Here is a 9,777-nt window from a genome sequence, read left to right on the forward strand (position 1 = left end):
GTGAGGATATGTTATGCTTAGCACTGTTTAAGGAAACTGACTAACTAGGGGAAGATTCAGAGTTCCCAGCAGAATTAATTTTTAGTTTCCAGTCCCCTTGCTACTTTCTCTAACACCCCTCCAATTTCCCACACCCATCTACTCCCACCTTCCCAACCAGCAGCATTTAAATAATTTTCTAAAATTTTTGCTACTTGACTGTGTCAAAAAATATATTTTTAATTTAATACAAATAAAGCATAATGCAATATTTACAGAAATGCAAATGCAAGCTTATTATGGTTCACCAACATATCTTTGTGTGGTATAAAGGCCACATGACTAATTTTCCTGTGGACTTAGAGTGCATGTGAACATTGTGATGTCTGTGGTTGTACAATATGATTTTAAGGAGCACTCTTTATTATACAGTTTGATAGTTGGTTTATGAAAGATCAAAAACATGTCCAGAGAAAAATGGTTGGATTTTAATAAGTGAAGTTTATTCTTCAAAATCAAATGGAAAAGAGATTCCCCAAAAAAACAATGTGTTTAAATTATTTGCTGTTTGTTCCTGCATCTATTGTGTCTGACTCAACGCACGCTGCCAAGCCCTAAGGATCCATCCAAAAGATTTCAGTAATGAGTATGTGTTGCATTTTGAAAATCAAATGAAGGATAAAGCAATACGCAGCCAACACCTTTCTTCTAACACATGACCTTTTTCAGTTCCAGGGATAACTATGGAATAAATTTCACAGGAAAAAAACAAACTTAATTTGAAATATATGCAAATTGCTTGCAGTCATAATTTCATTATTACTTGTTTGCACTCTCAAGAATTACATGACAGTGAAAAATTAAAATCAGGGAGCAGGTGTGTTGTTATACTACATTTGTGGAGAATACAAGGCTCTATTTTCCATCTGCATAAAGCGCGATGCAAAGTGGTTTTGCTAGTTTCGTACCAACAAATTGATGATTTTCACACCATGCACATATGTCGTTAAAATAGTAAATGATTTTGCATCCGCTTTCCGCCAGTAAGAGTGATGTTTTTTAAATGAGGCGTGGCCGGGCGCATCATTGGCATACCGCGCAAGGCAATTGTGCTTTTGACCAAAAAAAAAAAAAAACACATCTAAAGTCAGGGGCGCATTGTGCACGGTTAATTTACATACTGTCATTGAGAGGATATTTGGATTGCTGAAAATGCCTTTCAGATATTTAGATAAGTCAGGTGGAACATTACAGTACTGCCCCCAGAAGGTCACAGCATTCTTTGTTGCATGTTATGTGTTGCGTAACATTGCGATAAATGATGGAAGGCCGTTGGACATAATTGAGGACGCATTAGAGGACTTCAGGAGGCGTGATGCTGAACTGCATGGGCGGATGCCAGCGAAGGAGTGTACACCGGCAGCAGCACGGGAAAGGAGAAAACAGCATGGTCTGTATGGGATCTAAGGTGTGAGTTGTAGAAAAATAACAGCCCTATTCCATTTTATTTGCACTTTATTTATGTTTTGCGAACAGTGGACCCAAAATTAAAATAAAACACACACATACAAGCATAATTAAGTCCCCGTTCACAGCCGCTGCTCCTGTTCAGCAGCTAGCTTCCCCGTCCTTAAACATCATCATACCGATTTCGGCACTACGCGGATGATCTGGTGATGCCAGTAAACGAGGACACACTTGCGGTTACCTCATCCCATACCTGCTTCACCACCAAAGATTTCGGTGGAACAGTGGTGCTCCCATAGATGACGCGCTTATGCCTTTTCAGCTCGCGCACAAGCACATTGGTTTCCCCAGGCGAAAAGTGATCTGGCTTGCCAGGCAAACGCGCCATTGTAATGACGATCCACAGCAGAGTCTGTTTTTCCGCCATATAAATAATCAAATGAATTTGGACACATAACTGTTAGTTCTGCTTAGTGCTTTACGGTTTGCGTTAGAGCCCAATGAGTTTGATTCAAGGGCCAGATGCACAATAGTTCAGATGATCAAGGGGAAACAGAGACATGGAACTGAGATCCTTCACTTTTACAAACAGGCTTTTTTGTACTTGGGTAATTTTTTTTGTTAAATGTCATATAATCATCTAACGCATGCGTGCGCACACACACACACACATATCATATATATATAAATCAAAAACTGAATTTACCAGTGCCCCTAGCTGAAATTAATAAATTAATAATTATACATAATGCAACATAATGCAAATGATGTTAGCACTGAGTAGTACATGAAGTGATGTATATATTATGCTTTTACTGTTTATTATCTGTCAACATTAGGATAATTCCAAGGGCCTCTGAGTGAGATGGGACCTATAAAAGTTGTAACATAATGGTATTGGTCTTGCTTGGGGGTCCAATATCATGGGCTTTCATGGGGCCAAAATCTCTAGTGAATTACAGCTCTTATCCCTGCTACCTTAAAAAAATCATAGAATCACCACTTGAGCAGGTCTACTGAAGTTATGAGTATCTTTTTATTTCTTATAGTAGTATTCAGGTTGTCACCCTGCATATCAGATACATATAAATGTCAATATATCTCAGCCAACTGTCAAGATATGTATTGGTTTGAAAATTGTGTGAACCACACAGTGAATAATACCATCAGCAGCATCTTTGCAGCCAAAAAATTAGACCTAATTAAAACTTAAGACATCACTTTGACAATGGATCTAAATGGGCGTGAAAAACAAGTACAGAAAAGTTAAAATAAATTTACAAAAATCATTTTTTTATATTTGCAAAAGTAACCTGTAATCCCCCAAAAAAATTCAAATTCAGCTGAATTTCCAAGGCAAGATGGGAAGCTGTTGAAGTGCTTATGGTGCATGAACCCACACTAAAAACACGTTTACAAACTCACTGAGGTTTGTTTCCGCCTTCATAGGAGTCAGACATAGATGGAGTACACTAATGTTCTCAAAGCCACTAGTCAGCTTTGGGGATTCATGACTGAAACCCCTCATCACTTTTCTCTCCCAGATGCAACTGACGCAGGTCATGAAGAATGGATGCAGAGATTCCCATCAAAGTTTTTCCTTTTATTTGTACACCAATGCAGTGTGCTGGTGGGATGGCCTAATCGGCTCTACTGCTCCCGGGTCTGTCCCATTCACTGTCACTATTCTGTATCCCCTAGCTCGGTGTGTGCGCAGTGTTTACTCTGAAAGGCCAAGAACAGCACACTGACAATTTGCACAACTTCAGTTATTTTGGCTTTATGCACTGAATGCATCTCTGAACTAGAAGCACAATCGATGTATGCTTGGATGAACTGGACGTAGTATACAAAGAAAAGAGTATGGTTTGTTCATTTTCCATACACAGTGCAGGGTCACAGCAGTCTGGATGCTATCCCAGAAACAACAGGCACAAGGCAGGGACTAACCCAAGAGAGGGTGCCAACTCAGTGCTGGGCATACACACCACCTACCTTAGCATGCTTTTGGACTGTACAGAGGAAACTGGAGAACCCAAAGGAAACCACACAATGGCAGGGAGTACATGCAAACTGCACACACGCAGGAACTGAAACCTGGTCTCCAAAGGTGAGAGGCAACCGTGCTAACCACAGTGCCACTGTGCTGTCCCAGAAAGCACTCTGTGTACTCAGTTCAGTAGCTTTCTATCTCATTTTCCCTCCTAATATGACTTTTCCTCTAAAAGTAGAGCCGAACAGGAACAGTTCTATCATACTGTAATATGATATTGTATGGAAATCGCTGTGCAATTCACTTCATTAGCTATAATTGAACAAAAACATTAAAAAATGTAGATTTCAGACGGTGGTAATTGTGTTCATTATACATAAATATTGAGAGATTAGGGTACCCTTAAAAATAAGAGACCAACGCCCCATGACAACAAATGTTTGCTACATTTATGTACAAGCAATTCTGCTATTACATGTGGTTCCAAAATGTGAACTGGCTCCTAGGTAAATGGTAAAAAATGGAATGTGTGTATGATGAGGATCTCTCATTGGCTTATAGGTGATTTCATCCCCAGCATGTTTATGTTTAGTGTAGCACAGTAACATGTTTGAATGTTTGTTTGGTTAGGTTTTCGGTGGTATTATTTCCTAAAAAGCCTGTAATTTTAACAGCATAATGTAATGTTTTACAGGAGTGCATCTGTCACTTTATAGCAATAAAGCTAGAATTTTATAGATTATTTTAAACAAACTGTGCTAAACTATCGGGATTCAAAAACACAGTATAATGCAGATGTTACGTGCTGAAATACGGCACGGAACGGAGACAGAGGAGCGAGAGTCCAGGAAGTCGGGGAAACAAAGGGTTTGTTGGGGAAACGAGGGTTTTACGGGGGAAACAGTCGGGCACACGGGACAAACGGGCAGTAACGTCAATGACAAGACTTGGGGAAAACGAACAGGGAAGTGCTTAAATACACCAGATTACATTGAACGAAACTACACACAGCCAGTGACATGGGGATTCCTCACGGGGCAGCGAGGGAGGGGGGCGTTTTTACAGCAGACATTTACGCAGAACAAGAAGGACTAGAACCAAAGATAAAATAAAGCCAAAAAAATCTAAACTTGGCACTTACACAACCTGAAAAACTGTACGATGCTTTTTTGGCATAGTATAGCGAATCGTGGTATTTTGTAAATTAAGACAAAAGGAAAATGACCAATTATAAAGCTAAAGTGCAAGTAAAAAAATCTATCAGTTTTGTGACAGATCAACTAGATAAGCAAAACAATGTCAGAAATCATATCACAGTATATTTACATTAGAAATTCTCTCGTTATATTTTTGCCAGTGGCAAGATTTCATGGTTGACACCTACTGTACAATTTGAAGAAAAAAAACTGGATAACAGAATTGTTATTAAAGGTATATATTTTTCCAAACAGAAAGGCTTTGAAAGGAATACTGAATAGGACACAAAATACAAAAAAAAAACAGCAGTATACAATACTGAAGAATACAGAGCAGTATACAATACTGAAAAATATAGACCAGTATACAATACTGAAGAAGTTGCTATGCATGATACTCAGTGTCCATGATTCACATACCACTTATAATGGTCATTGTTTCGCTAGAATAAATTTACCTTCCTTATAACGTTTTGCATACAAATACATGTAAATGTCTGGGTTTTGAACTGTGCCCTCATCCAAGTATGACATTCTGTCCATCACTGCACATTTTACAGGAGTAGGGCTATTTCTCCCTTATGTGACATTTCCTCACAGTCCTACCCTCCCGACTCATCTCAATTTAATTGTCTCCAGTGGGACTTGCAGGTGCTATTTAAACATCCGCTGAGAGAGGATGACACTGTCAGTCACTCACCTGGGCTGACCTTGATAAATAAAGTCCAAACACACACACACCTGATTCACATGGGCTGATCTTAGGACCCTCATGCACAAACAATCTGATTTTCTATAGCCAAAAATGAGGCCTTAGATGTTACTGGCCTAAAGCTAAATCCAAAACACAAAAGTCTAACAGACAGCAAGCCAATGAGATTGCTTTTTAGTGATCTTGTTATATCTTTACCAATGGCAAAAGTTCTTGGTTGAACTCTATATATGTTTATGGAAAGTGTCCACAAAATAATACAAATATCACAAGAAAAGGAATTTAGCTCTGAAGTAACTACATCACACAGCTACAAAGGTGAGCCATATTTGGGTCAAAGCCAAAACATGTTTCACCTATAAAAGAGGTCTGACAATCACTTTGATATGCGAGTTGGCAAAGCAGCATGAGACAATGAGTTCCGAACAGACCAAAGAGTCAGTACCTAGATTAATAAATAAGTGCCTCACTCACAAAAATGCTATTGTATCATATGTCAGGGGGAATTGTCTAAGAAATTTTACAGCATATACCAAATACTGACAAAGTAGAGAAGAACTCTGGTAGAGAAGAACTGTGATTGCATGTTGAAGCTCACTAACAGAATTAGACAATTAGTAGAATATTTTCTAAACATGATGAAAGTATGACTCAAAAAGTACAACATAACTGAATCAGAGTAATAGAAAAAATTATATGGTCTGGGGAGTATTTCTTCATCATTTTCCTGCATTCAGAGACCTTTATGTTTATATAGAGCAAAATAATACCTTCAACTCCCAATGTCAAGGACTTCATCCAACCATCAGAGGGCGCCATTGAGCAATAGTCTTCTGGAAGTTTCCAGCTCTGCAGACCAACCCAGGAAATACACCTCTTGACTGTCAACTGCCCCTAATGGAAAAAAAACTGAATATAAAACACAACATACAAAAACAGAAATACTACATATTTTTTCCCAGGACTGTTCAGTACCACACATCTTCAATAATTCATATTTCAGGAAGCACAGGCAGAGCCAGGAGAAACATTCACACATTACAGGTAGTTCAGGGATGACAATTCATATCACATTTTTCAGACTGCAGAAGGACTCCAGTGCAAACATTGTTTTTTTTTTTCAGGAAATAGTGGCACAGTATAGATGCCTCAAAATAAATTTCAGGTTTGAATCAACTCTGATTAGAGTTTTCCAAAAAATACTGTATGTGGAACTGTTTGCATGGAACTAGGAAGGAGGATCTCAGCTCTTTATTGGTCTTTAGCTCTGTCAATCAGAATCCAGAAGATACAACTGGGTGCCCCTGTATCATAAGCCAGAACATGTCTTGCTTATCCGAATAACTTGTTGTGTTTAAGTTAAGATTTTTTTCTATTATTTGTGAATGTCCTTTCCTCAAAAACACATTTGTTAATAATAATGTAATGTTGTTAATTTGAACACAAGTACCTAGTCCCTGACACCTAGGTGCTTTGAAGTGAAAAACTGAATCATAATGATTTACCAGGACTATCCACAGTCATTTGTAACTAATAAGGGTAGTTACAATCCAGTATCAGTCTTGTTATAGTATAAGAAATATTTGTGCAGGGTTGTATACATAAATCTTTGTTCATGTTACACAATTTTAGCTAAACAAATCGGAAGCTGCAGATAAGTAGCTAACTTAAGGTGCGTGTGACTTTAGTTTGGGCAACAAGGTTGGCCATGGCCAAGACACACAAAGACAACAAAATCAGCAAATGCACTGAGGAAGCGCAGCAGTGATCCACAGCTCTCCCCACTGCCCTGCTCCAATTAACATACACTCACCTAAAGGAATATTAGGAACACCATACTAATACGGTGTTAGAACAGAACTGCCTTAATTCTACGTGGCATTGATTCAACAAGGTGCTGAAAGCATTCTTTAGAAATGTTGGCCCATATTGATAGGATAGCATCTTGCAGTTGATGGAGATTTGTGGGATGCACATCCAGGGCACGAAGCTCCCGTTCCACCACATCCCAAAGATGCTCTATTGGGTTGAGATCGGGTGACTGTGGGGGCCATTGTAGTACAGTGAACTCATTATCATGTTCAAGAAACCAGTTTGAAATGATTCGAGCTTTGTGACATGGTGCATTATCCTGCTGGAAATAGCCATCAGAGGATGGATACATGGTGGTCAAAAAGGGATGGACATGGTCAGAAACAATGCTCAGGTAGGCCGTGGCATTTAAACGATGCCCAATTGGCACTAAGGGGCCTAAAGTGTGCCAAGAAAATATCCCCCACACCATTACACCACCACCACCAGCCTGCACAGTGGTAACAAGGCATGATGGATCCATGTTCTCATTCTGTTTACGCCAAATTCTGACTCTACCATTTGAATGTTTCAACAGAAATCGAGACTCATCAGACCAGGGAACATTTTTCCAGTCTTCAACTGTCCAATTTTGGTGAGCTCGTGCAAATTGTAGCCTCTTTTTCCTATTTGTAGTGGAGATGAGTGGTACCCGGTGGGGTCTTCTGCTGTTGTAGCCCATCCGCCTCAAGGTTGTGCGTGTTGTGGCTTCACAAATGCTTTGCTGCATTCCTCGGTTGTAACGAGTGGTTATTTCAGTCAAAGTTGCTCTTCTATCAGCTTGAATGAGTCGGCCCATTCTCCTCTGACCTCTAGCATCAACAAGGCATTTTCACCCACAGGACTGCCGCATACTGGATGTTTTTCCCTTTGCACACCATTCTTTGTAAACCCTAGAAATGGATATGCGTGAAAATCCCAGTAACTGAGCAGATTGTGAAATACTCAGACCGACCCGTCTGGCACCAACAACCATGCCACGCTCAAAATTGCTTAAATCACCTTTCTTTCCCATTCTGACATTCAGTTTGGAGTTCAGGAGATTGTCTTGACCAGGACCACACCCCTAAATGCATTGAAGCAACTGCCATGTGATTGGTTGATTAGATAATTGCATTAATGAGAAGTTGAACAGGTGTTCCTAATAATCCTTTAGGTGAGTGTATGTATGTAGTGAATTTGAAAATGAAAAGTCAAAGTAGGAAATGAAAAGTCAAACTGGAAAATGAAAAGTCAAATTGGAAAATGAAAAGACAAAAAGGGTTTTTCATTTTATTTTTTAATTTTTCACATCTGACTCATGCATGACTGGAAAATTAAAATGCAAATGGTGCTATTTAATTTTAATTTTAATTTTTGCAGGATTTTTGCGCACAGACTTTGGAAACTAAATGGCAAAGTGGAAATTGTATTTTCTTTCTATCATTTTCATTTTATTTTTTGCAGAAAATACCTCCCATACAAAGGGAGTGTATAAATAAGACTTATTAAAAACAAAGAGGTGAAAGTTGTCCCCATTAATGTTGCATTACACCACTGGGAATGTTGAAAGCATTATAAATGGTTGCCTGTTGCCTTAGTGGAGACTACAAACATGGTAACAAGTTTAAAATGACAGAGTCCTGGGGAGAGAAATAATCTCAGGGAGAAAAAACACTGTTGTCTCTCATTTCTACAAGAGGTTAGTTAAACTCTTTGAGAGAAAGTGACTCAGCACCTGACAGCTCAGTAGGTAACATCTCTCCGGCTGTCTGTCTTGAATGCACTGTAATTTTATTTTGTTTATAAAATTTCTGTTTGGTGTCATGAGTAGCAGTGCACATGCAGGGCTGACAGCCCTGACAAGCGATTAGCTGCTTGCCTGGTGTAGAGGTTCCCAGCACAAAGATTTAAGGGCATAAAGCTTGCCTGTGAATATGGGTGAAAGGGGTTCCTGGGGTAGGCTGCAGGCTCTCTGTGACCCTGGACTGGTGCAGAGATGGATGGAAGGCTAATAATAATAATAAAGATATAGAATATGAGACAGAGAACAAAGCAGATATGAGTGAAACATAGTAAAGTCATGTGAAAAAAGACAGACAAGGATAGATGCCATGAACTGAGAGAGGAGCGGTAAGAGTAGCACTGATAATCTTTCACACTCCCAGCAATGCATGTTTGAGTCTACTGTGCAAGTTTAAAAGGGGGGCTCTCTGATGCCAGCCATCATGTTGTGAGCGCCAGGGCAGATGGGCAAGCAGCAGGAGGCATTGTGGGAGTTTAAAAAAATCATCTGTGTGGCAAACAGACAAAAAGCCATCCCTCAAGAATCATTCTCCTCTTCACTTTTTTTTTCACCACTGGCTGCCATAGTATTCTTTGTTTGGAAAACAGAACATGTGAAAGATTAATTTACAGTGTGAGTTGATACTCATGATTGTGTGCATAGATTGTTACATGTGTTTAAAAATATATTCATAAATGAATATGGGGTATACTACACATGTAAAGTAAATAAACGGTTAGGAAAACATTTATATAGTAAAATCCCGTTATAGTGGACTCGCTTATAACGGAATACCGTCTATAACGGACGAGGT

The sequence above is a fragment of the Paramormyrops kingsleyae genome, chromosome 1, assembly GCF_048594095.1.
Source record: "Paramormyrops kingsleyae isolate MSU_618 chromosome 1, PKINGS_0.4, whole genome shotgun sequence".
In the NCBI taxonomy this organism is placed as follows: domain Eukaryota; kingdom Metazoa; phylum Chordata; class Actinopteri; order Osteoglossiformes; family Mormyridae; genus Paramormyrops; species Paramormyrops kingsleyae.